The sequence below is a fragment of the Meleagris gallopavo genome, chromosome 1, assembly GCF_000146605.3.
Source record: "Meleagris gallopavo isolate NT-WF06-2002-E0010 breed Aviagen turkey brand Nicholas breeding stock chromosome 1, Turkey_5.1, whole genome shotgun sequence".
NCBI lineage: Eukaryota > Metazoa > Chordata > Aves > Galliformes > Phasianidae > Meleagris > Meleagris gallopavo.
The window spans coordinates 161,537,508-161,548,611 of NC_015011.2; the positions used below are offsets into that span (position 1 = coordinate 161,537,508).

General features: G+C 38.4%; 1 long non-coding RNA gene across 3 annotated transcripts; it reads left to right on the plus strand.

Moving 5' to 3' along the window:
- Positions 1–2,855: 2,855 nt before the first annotated feature.
- On the plus strand, positions 2,856–9,699 carry LOC116217866. Of its 3 annotated transcripts, XR_004162596.1 has the most exons (5): positions 2,856–3,025; positions 5,432–5,502; positions 8,819–9,025; positions 9,153–9,234; positions 9,355–9,699. It is a non-coding gene; the product is annotated as an uncharacterized LOC116217866 (long non-coding RNA). The 3 variants fall into 3 exon arrangements; XR_004162595.1 differs by having other exon boundaries at positions 2,912–3,025; positions 9,153–9,699; XR_004162594.1 differs by lacking the exons at positions 9,153–9,234; positions 9,355–9,699 and having other exon boundaries at positions 2,912–3,025; positions 8,819–9,095.
- The last annotated feature ends 1,405 nt before the right edge of the window (positions 9,700–11,104 follow it).

Sequence of the window (11,104 nt, forward strand, 5' to 3'; positions counted from 1 at the left end):
TTAAGTATAAATGATTTCCCATATATTTACACTTTCAGGCTTAGCTGATTAAAACTGCTCTGAGTTAAGTTTTCAATAAGCACTGAAAGGAATGGCAGCCAACGGCTTGGATTTTTTTTCTTTTTTTTTCTTTTTTTTGTGCCCACAAAAGCAGGATTTTGTGGTAGAAATAGCAATTAGAGCACCGAAAATATATATAAAAAATATTAAAAATACAGTGTTGCCGATACCACTTGTCTGTATTTAGATTACATATAGTTTTGCCCTAAAGTGATTCTACTTGCTATTTGCACCCATTTTTTTCCTAACCATGATGCAGAAATAAGATCTAGCAGATAGGATGTCAGCCTTTTTACCAGGATGTGGTATTCTCTTATATGGATCACACTCATTGTCCTCTCAAATGGCATTTCTGAGGTTTCATTAGGATTTCTAATGGCAGTGAAGTTTCTGCACCGCTGCTATCCCATACGTGCTTGCAGACACACACAGGCCCAATCCTGTGTGTGGTTCTGTGCTTCGTTATGCCCCTGTTCCAGACTTAAGCTAGAAGTCGTATTACACAATCACTGCTCTCAGTATGACTTAGGGCTGCACGGAGCGTAAACCCAATGTAATAGTCTCGGTTTGCATCATCTGCCCGTATCTCTGGGATTGAAGCTAAATAATGCACAATTATCATAATTTTAGGATCAGGATGGTTAAATATTTAACGGAGAGGAAGGGCAGTCACTCTTGTCTAACAGCCCCTGCAATACGAGGTGGGTATTGCACTCTCTGGCTGCAGCATCTGGGAGAGGATTGTCAGCTCGTTTCCTCAGTGACTGGCAAAGCCAAGGAGTCACAGCAGGGGCACAGCTGAGGACAGAAGGCAGGGGAGAGGGATTTTGAGCCTCAACAAAAGCGATGTCAGTTCTTTAGATCAGATTTCCATTCCAGATAACGTGGGCTCATTAGAACAGTGGAAGTCCTATCTGCTGTGGCAACTAATAGAGGGTAGAGCTGCAATTTCTGTGCTGCACTCCCTTCCTCACACATTCCTCACTGAAGCACAACCTGCACACCTCCTGGCAGAGCCAATCCTGTAGGCACTTCTCAGAGTGTCATTACGTTCTCAGAGAATCTTTCACTGCTGTAACATGACATGGCCAGCATTTGTCATGTTATCTGCTCTCCTGTTGCCAGGGGGAGGAGCATGTGCAGTTGAATGTTTTGAGTTTATCTGTCTTTTTTTTCAATATACGTGTTGTGTGTTTACAGTAGTGAGGCAAGGTCAAAGTCATGTATTTTGTTCTCCAAGCACTATGTGGTTGGTTGGGCTCCTGATGGCCCTTAGTTCCTGGGTGTATTCATCCCATTGACTTACTCCAGCTCCTGAGAAAGTGTATCTCTATAAATGTTAGCTTTTTCCCCTAGTTGTGTAAATTCTCTTGTGTCAAGTGAAAGAAACTGCTGACACGAGGCTGTAATCTGGAGACCCAGGCATTTCTTTGGGAAACCTGGATTTAGGCCCTGGAAGATCTGGAGACCCTAAATCTGTCATTTAAATTCTATAGAAAATCAGTATTAAGTGGAAGAGAGGGACTTTTGGGGGGAATTCACCCCCGAATTCACCTACACCACTGAGATGACATTCCCTCTGGCTTCCTCTAGTTGGGAGTTCCCTATATGGAACAAGCATCACACTTGGGTATACCGAACTGCCAGGATCTGTCTGTGAGGTGGCACAACCAAAGCAAGGTACTGATCTCCCAGAATGGCACAGGAGCTCCCAGCTCGTCAGGGGTGGTTAGAAAGCTGGAGGCTGTCTTTTGACTCAGGCACGCATTACTTTGCAAATTACCTTGCTATGTGTTTTTAAGATTTATTTTACAACCGTGAGGATTAGAGGAATTTGTTGTAATGAAAACTGGCATTGTGTCATTACTGTGTAACTGTGTAGCTGGATTCTTTGGTCTGCCTGGGTACTTGCATATTATTCCACTCTCTTCTGGTCCAGCTGCTAAGTGAGTTACACCAAATGGAGGCCACCAAGGTACACCCAACATGGAGCAGTTATAATAACGTTTTCAAGTAATTGCACATCAACATATTACTTGGGTTCCCTGTTTTGGTATGGCATATGTGTGCATAGCCAGTGGAAATTCCAACTTTTATTTTTTTGTATTTATTTTTCTAATTTAAGTCCTGCCTTGCTTTTGGTGCTTATCCAGCTTTCTTTGCCTGGATCTCTGTTAGAGATTCACAAGGCCTCTCCTCAGACCTCTTCTGAAAGCTTGGTGCCAGCTGAAGTTTCTGCTTAATAATCTACTCTAATAATCAACTGTAGTTGAATATCTCCTTTCATTTTTGACTTTTCTGCTTCTTTCTGTGGTCATTAAGTCTCTGATGTATCCTGACAAACATAGGATTTAGAATTCATTGCTTATGCCATTTCAGATTGGCATGTAGCAAGGACTGAAGTGTGCACCATTTATTATTGTACAGTCATTAGACTGCAATGGCAGTGAAAACAAAGTTCTGAATTTGCCATTTGAGAGTTAATCTAGGGATCCTTCTCTTGGTATTAAGGACTGTAGGAAATATGTGCTAGATTAGGATGTACATCTGCTTTATTAAATTCCCTATATATATATATATATTTTTTTCCCCACTGTCAAAGCAGCATAAAGGCAGCTGGTACAATACAAAGGTTGGGCTCACGATACTTTCCTTAAGATGTGACAGTATTGACTCTAACACAGCCATAGGCCTGACCCATGATGAACGTATCCTTGAGGCCTCAGGAAACATTTGCTATTAAACTTAGGTTCTGTGGTGAAGTTTTGCTAAAACAGCCTCGCTGTAACTTCTAAACATTGTAAAAATTCTTCTGCATGTTAGTGGTTGTGAAATGTGCTGGTTCGTTATCTGTGAAAACTGAAGCCCATTCTTTATGGATTAATTACAGCAGAGCAGTTGCCAAGTGATCTTCTCCACAGCACCCACGAACTTTGGCCTTACACTGAAGAGGACTCGTCAAATGGTGAGAAAATAAGTGTGGTTGTCGGGGCTATAAATTGTTGAGGGGATGCTCTATTTTTTTTCTTGGTATCAATTCTGTTATTTAACTGGTATTAAAGTTAGATTGGTTTTGGTAGGATAATTGCTGGGGCCAGAATCTGATTTCTCACCTTCCCACCCGCTATTTCACTTGTTACTTTCTCAAGCTTTATCATCTTCTTATCCATCCTGGACTTTTCCAAATAATTGGTAGAGATACACTGAATTTATGAGCTATTTTTTTATTACTTGATTTAGCCTTAGTCCTGTGCATGTGCTCAGCTGTGTTAATAGGAGGATTTCCACCAGCACCACCAATCAGTGCAGCACGGCTCGGATATGCAGAATTATTGGAAAGTCTGAAACTCAGACTTTGCAAATATGTATTCCTGCATTTAAATGAAATGCTACTGAAATTAATACAGGAGTGAGAAGTCTGGAAATGCTTTAGCTAGCACTAATTTGTTTGCTTTTATGCTGTTCAATTCATTTCTTTTAAGACAGCGTGATGTAAATTGTTCATTTGCTTCTCTAGTTTCCCAATTTCTGGGAAATTTTGAAATCTGAGCTTCAAAACGTTTATAAAATTTTAGTAATGCTCATGATTCTCATAAAAGGAACAAAACGTTATTGTGTTTAACCATTTTGTGAGAAGGGAACTGAATCTAGAGAGGAACTAATTCTATCAGTAACTCACTGCCTTAGTCAAGTCTTCAACCTTGCTCTAGTTCCATATCAACACGAAGTAACGATTTTTAGACATATGGGATTATTAAGCATGCGTTTTAAAAAGAGGGAATTTCCTTTTTTATAGCTGTAGGTGAATATTAGTAGCGGGAGAGGACATGAGAATGTAGCTGTTAAACACTGGTACTGGCTTCCTGGTAGTTTAGAGAGGTGACAGCTTAAAATAACGGTGTATACAATGATCTGCAGTTTAGGAGGCAGATCACAATGACCAGAAGTTCACAGGATGCCGAGAGATGTCCCTGAACTTTGTTGGTTCACTGTTTTGATTTCGGTGGCTCAATTTATGTTTTCCTTTAGTAACTGTATTGTAGAGTAAGGAGTAAAAGGACAGAATCCTACTAGCAGCTTACGATCTCCACATTTCCTCCTCCCTTTATGATTGCTATCACAGAGATCGGAATACTGGGTATTAACCCTCACCCTGCTCTCTACCAAAGCAGGACTGGAAGCTCAGGTGTGTTTACAAGGCAGAAGAAATGGTGAGCCCTTTATACCAATAACTGAACGACACTCTGTGTTAAGAATTACTACAGTACTGTCATCAAACACTGAACTAATTTAACCTTTGTCAGAGTTAGTTACCATTTTGCATATTAAAAAATGAGATTTAATACTTAAGCCAAAAAGAAGCAGTGGTTTTCAAGCAGAGTGCACTGAGATATAACCCAGAGGTCATTTATTTTTAATCCAGATTTAATTTTCAGTTTCTTTTTTCTTTCTCAGGCACTTTCTTTAGTTTTCTTTTTGAGTCCCGTTTCCCGAATTAACTTTAAGCATTTAATTATTAGCACTCTGCTTCACGAAACAGTCAATCTCGTGCCTAAGTCATAATACTTGCACAAGTCCAGCTTGTGAGAGAGAAGTCGGAGTGCACTTTAGTCCCTCACGTTTTGTACTTGGGTTTGCCTGTCTGAGAACCAATAGGCTGGATTCAGCCCAAGTGTGAGTCAGCATGTAAGCAGGGTAAGGAGTTGGGGCTCGGATCTGTATGCAAGCTTGGCATTACAAACGGGGTGAATGGTTTCAAGATGATTTACATTTGTTTTTAAATTTAAGCACTTCAGTTGTTTAGCTGAGCAGAGTTTAGATACTCCATATGCTTAAAGTTAAATGCTTAAAGATAAGTGGCTTAAAGGTTTTCTAAAAGCATATTTGGAATTGATGTAATTCTTTTACTTCAATAGAAGTTGGATGGTTCTGAAAATCCCATTTTTATTACTCTGCTAAGAAAGTAACGTTGTTTCTTTTATTCCATCCCTTTTTTGTCAAGTCGTTTTCACTTCTGGTCTTGTTCACATTGTTTCCTTCTAACCTGTCCTGTAATGTCCAATTTTCTATTAACTTTGCTATGCTGACTATTCTTTGTCTCTAGAGCAATAGAAAGGGTATGAAGAGCACAGTGGGTGGCATTTTTCAAAAAGGGAACTGAGACTTGCTCGTTATTAAAAATTATTCTCTAAATTGGGATAATTAGAATCTGAAGCCAGGTAGCAGTAGAAGGATATTAAGGTGATTCTTCAATAACCATTATGCTTATTCTTTGAAAAACAAAGCAGAAAAACCCACTGAATAGATTGATTCTTTAAAGTTAATGTCAGTGTTCTGTTACTAAGCTGTGTGTCACTGAACTTTTCTTAAGCCTTGGGAGATACAACACAGAATTGGAAGAGAAGCATGGATCTACACGAAGGGCAGTCCGCTGCATTCTTGGTAAGTTCAAAACATATGTATAAAATTGTATTTCTGTTATATTTTCACCTTTATGAATTGATGTCTATTTGGGGTGTTTTGCACAGGGACAAAACAAAGGCAGTTTTATGGAAGTGATCTATTCTGTGGATTCTTTTAATACTCTCAGCCTGTAAATTCTGTGTTGTGTTATAGCTGAGTTTGTTGTGTGACTCCTGAATGAAAACAGTAAATGACATAAAATTCATAGTTATTTTCACAATGATTACCCAGCTGTGTTTTCATTCCCGTTTTCTGAGTAAAACAAGGTATATAGGAACAAGTTTTCTCCCAGTAACGTTTCAATCCACTGCTTCATTTGAGCTGTATTTGATACAGAGATAGAGGTCACAAGGTCAAGTTTCTACAGTTTCAGTGAAACTTAGCAGATGAGATTAGAAAAATGACTCAAATTTGTGTCCCCAGGACAGAAAAAGCTTCAGCATGGAAATTTTCTATTCCACTCAACCTGCTGCCTTGCAAATTAGCATCCTTGGTTAGTCTGACAGTCACAATGTGAGCAGCTCCCAGTAGTGAGAAGTTGGTGTTTTGTGGAGGAATTTAGGGAAGTTATTTAGAAGGGAGTGGGAATCCAGCCAGGGTAATGTCAGCTTGGGATTGCTGCACGAGTATTTTGGGGCATGTGCAAGCACATTAGTAAGTAACTAGACTTTGTTACTTTGCTGGTCATAAAAGTAACCCTTGTTTTTGCAAGAATCTTCCAGTCTCCCAAACCAATCGTGTATCCTTCAACTTTATGGTGGTCTGTACCTAGGTTAGATGCATGTTTTTCCTATCCTTGTCAGAGAAGGGAATTGTTGAGGCATTTTCAGTATTTCATTTCTTTGATGGTTTGAATATCAGCTCTGAGATATTCTGTAGGCTGTCAAATTTGTAATAGTGTTTTCAGCTCTTCTCAGAAACTGACTGTCATTTGGACTGCAGCTATGTGTCCCTGACCTCTCCTACAATCTGCACTCTTGGAGCAGTGCATTGTATTCCAGTTAACTACCTTATTGGAGAAAGATGTGGAGCTAGGCAGAGGGGCAGAAAGCAGTATTAGGATCTGGCTGCATAAATTATCACATTGCACTGCATCTTGGATAATGCTGTGTTTCCCAAGCTTCATGGTCATGGGCTCCTAGAGAACTGACTGTCCCAAAAACTATAGTCTGCTCATTCTCAGTCAGTAAGAAATGGTACATTACACTTGCCAGACGTACCAGTTCACTCAGGTAGGCTCAGGTGTTGGTTCACACTTGCAGGCTCAAGCAGGCTAACGTGACTGATGTCTGGTATTTTTAATTTTTTTCTGTGTAACATTAGATGGGAGAAGCATTCAAGGCCAGGCTGGATGGGGCTGTGAGCACCCTGGTCTAGAGGGAGGTGTCCCTGCCTGTAGCAGGGGGTTGGAACTAGGTGATCTTAAAGGTCCCTTCTAACCCAAACCATTCTATGATTCTGTGATTCTATATCTTAAGACACTTTTTGAACAGAATTTAGAGCGGGAGCACTGATCATTAGAAAGAGTTGAATTTTTCATTGTAAGTCATGCATATAAACCAAAAGGTTTAAAGAGAATAAAAGGAGAAGAAACACTTCAAATTCAATAACTTGTAAGACAACTGCCTTGAAATTTGTTGTAACATCTGAAATGTGGATTTCAAATTTTTGCTTGTCCTCCTGCCCAGCTGAAAGCTTTAAGCCTGGCAAGGAACAAAAAACTGTGATACTTTTCTCCATTTTCTGTTTGTTTACAAGTCTGCTGCTTGACAAAATCACAGCCAGTAAGAGAACAACTGATTGCTCAAAAAGAAAACCAAAAATAGAGAAGAAAAAAAGACTGCATTCCATCTTTATGGAACTCCTGATTCTTCTGTTAGATTGTCAGATCCTTTAATGTGTTCTTAGCTTTTGTTTGTTTTAAATATTGTTGTTTCTTTAATGGTATCTAAATTAAAGGAATGAAGAAGTATCTTCTGCATGTTTCTAGGATCCAGTTCTCATATCCTATATCATCAGTGCTCTTGCACAGTGTCACCAGTTAAATATTATTTCATGCGTTTGTAAATGTTTTATGATATAGAAAAGCACTGTAACTGAAAATAAAATGCCTTTTAAAGATCAACATAGATGTATTTTTAATAAGAACAGTGAGGTCAAATCATAAATGTTAAGTTTTGTGTGAATGGCAAAGAGGTGGTATGTATTTGTTTAACATTACATTTGTACTTCCTGCATTTTAAATAGTTTTCCGTAGGAGCTTAAATTTAGGAAACGATTGCACTTGATTTTTGTAAGGATTTTTTCTTTTAAAAAGACCACTTTTAGTCTAAAATTGACTACTGTTTATCATGTGTTTTCAAATACTTTAGTCTTCAATGCTGCTTTATGTGGCCAGATATTTTCATAGAATCATAGAATCACAGAATGGCCTGGGTTGAAAAGGACCACAATGATCATCTCATTTCAACCCCCTGCTATGTGCAGGGTCACCAACCACCAGACCAGGCTGCCCAGAGCCACATCCAGCCTGGCCTTGAATGCCTCCAGGGATGGGGCATCCACAGCCTCCTTGGGCAACCTGTTCCAGTGCATCACCACTCTCTATGTGAAAAGCTTCCTCCTAATATCTAACCTAAATCTCCCCTGTCTTAGTTTAGAACCATTCCCCCTTGTCCCATTATTATCAACCCATGTAAACAGTCATTCCCCCCTCCTGTTTATATGCTCTCTTCAAGTACTGGAAGGCCACAATGAGGTCTCCCTGGAGCCTTCTCTTCTCCAAGCTAAACAATCCCAGTTCCCTCAGCCTTTCCTCATAGGAGGAGTGCTCCAGCCCTCTGATCATCTTAGTAGCCCTCCTCTGGACCTGATCCAAGAGCTCCACATCCCTCCTATGCTGGGGGATCATGATCATGAAGACCTCAGAAATTCACTGACCAATGCTGTCTCCCCAAACTGTATGCTGATTTTAAGCAGACTTAAACACTAAGAAGCAACTATGACAATGGCTTTCTATAAAGTAATAATTAAAAATACATCTACATTTCTCCTTCAAATGCATATCAGTAAAAGTTCCCATAATGTGCTGCTGCTACATGTAAGGCCTGTAAGCAATTTTAAGTCAACATTCCGTAAAAAAAAGGAACTAAAAATTCCTATAAATAACATACAACTTAAAGATGTATGGAACTCCTTTATTATGTGCTAAATGCTGTAATAAAACGGGCTATCAGAAGGTTTTGCTGCATGTTACTAATTTTAATTTCTTTTTTTTATCCCAATATTTTTGCAGGTGTGTGGAGGAACGGGTCCTGTGCTCACTGTTGTTACTCCCACATAGGCGGACTCTGTAACTGATTATATGTGGGTAGGGCCCTATTGAAATTAAGGAGATTCTGCAGTAGTGCGGGGTTCTGTTTGTGTGACCCTACTGTGCCTTCTTACTGTGAATTCTGTCAGTGTATCATGGGTTGTGCTGGAACCTGCCTTTTGGGATAATGTAAGTTCTGCTTTTCCCCCAACTGTACTTTAGACGTGAAATAATCATAAATTTAAAAAAAAAAAAGTTTTGAATTAGAAAATAAATATAATTTACATGCATTCTTTTAATTATGTTTTTTTGGCAGTACCAAATAATATATTCCTCAAAACTTCTTAATGGCACTGAGGCTTTGTGGATAGTTGGTCACATGATGAGAAAATTCAGCTGTAAGTACACTGAAATGATTGAATTTTTCAATAGTTAGTCTTTGCTGATGTTGACAAACTAATAATGATAAAAGGGTTAATCAAGAGGTGTGATTTATGTGCGACTCTGGTTCTTTTTAGAGCATACAGACAATATATATCCATTAGGGATATCATTATTCTTGGGTAATTCACCACGTGAACCTGGAGTCCTTCAGCACTGCTGTTAGGTAGGGAGTTTTAATTTCTTTATTTCCTTTGCTTTCAGAAGAATGTGTTTCTGACCTGCTCTCTATCTTCACCCATAAAATTTTCCAAATTTATAGATCTATAAAAACTGTTTATACCACCAGTATTTGTGTAGCTACTGCAAGCAGATTTACTAACATAATTGTCTTGCTGAGTTGAACGTTGAAATGTTAATAAATACATACTTATGCTCATGTCAAAGTAACTTGCTTAAATTAAACTAAACTGATCTGACGTTATGAGTGGCAATTTGATCACACATGCTGATTAATTATAGTCTTCTTAGGCAAGAACCATATATTTTATTTTAACTAAGTACCCCGTGCTTAATCAGTAATAATTATCCATACCCTATGTCAGTAGATTCACCCAAAATAACTATAAATATACTTGTATTGAAGAGGAAGTTTTTTTCTTGTATCTATGGGTACAGGCATTGCTATGATTCCTATTTTTATATCCAGTGAGCAAAAATTATGTGTAGGTGTTTTACCTGTGTAACGCTAATGGCTTTATAAACTCCATGCCCTTTTTTATGATGGTGTATTTCCTTTCTGGTGTTCAAGTACAAAAATGTTCTGAAGGCAATCTTATATCTGGAAAATGGAAGAACTAGAATTGGTATTGAATTTGTGAGTAATTATTAATGAAGTGTAAAGCTCTAGAGGATTTGTAGGCATGGCCAATTAGAGATTCCTCAATGTAGAACAAAGATGCAAATAGTGATTGGGTAGTAAAGATTAAGGGATTGTAGAATTGTTTTTTTGCTTGGCACAAAAGTAACATGAAATGAATTTGAAGAAAGAGCAAGACCAAAGAAGAAATCATTAACAGATCAAAAACAGACTTGAGAGTCCAATTAACAGAGAAATGAACAAACAAAACTCAAAAAGAAACAAGGAACTGAACAGAAGAATATGTGGCAGAAGGAGAACAGAAATGTGTAGCAATTGGTACTTTTCATCAAGTATCTGGTTGATTTACCTGTCTATTTAATTTAAAACTTCCAGCAAATGTCTTTCTCTACAGTTCTCTGCAATTTTTTGGAGAAGTTGTGTGGGCTTTGGAGAGTTAGTGACTATGAATTACCTGTAAAAAGGAGTATTTGAGATGACAACTGCAACTAAGAACAGAGGTCAATGGTCTACATATGCTAAAATTGGCTAGTGCTAAGCAGAAGACAGAGTTTCTTGTTCAAACTGATAACCATTTTAAGTTTTAACATCTCAAAGAGAGCTCAAAACACACTGTGATTGTTTTTGTTACGGGATGTTACGGTGCTTCTTTTATAATTTCTGAACACGAAATGGAGTTATTTTTCAATATGAGGTGAAACCATTATTTGAGAACATTGAAGTTTCTTTTGAATAATGAGAACGCTGAATATTTCACCTTGCATCTAAAATCTTGAATGTGTTTTTTTTTTTTAATGCATAGTTCTGATAGTTAGCTATTCTCATCTTTTAGTTCTATGTGCCATATTTATTCTTACTTCCTCTAAGTTGTGCAAAGGAAAGAAAAGGAGAGAGAGATCAGGTGATTGTAAAGCAACCAAATCCAATCTCCTATGTTCACAGAATCACAGAATGGCCCCGGTTGGAAGGGACCTCAAGGATCACGAATCTCCAACCCCCCTGCCACA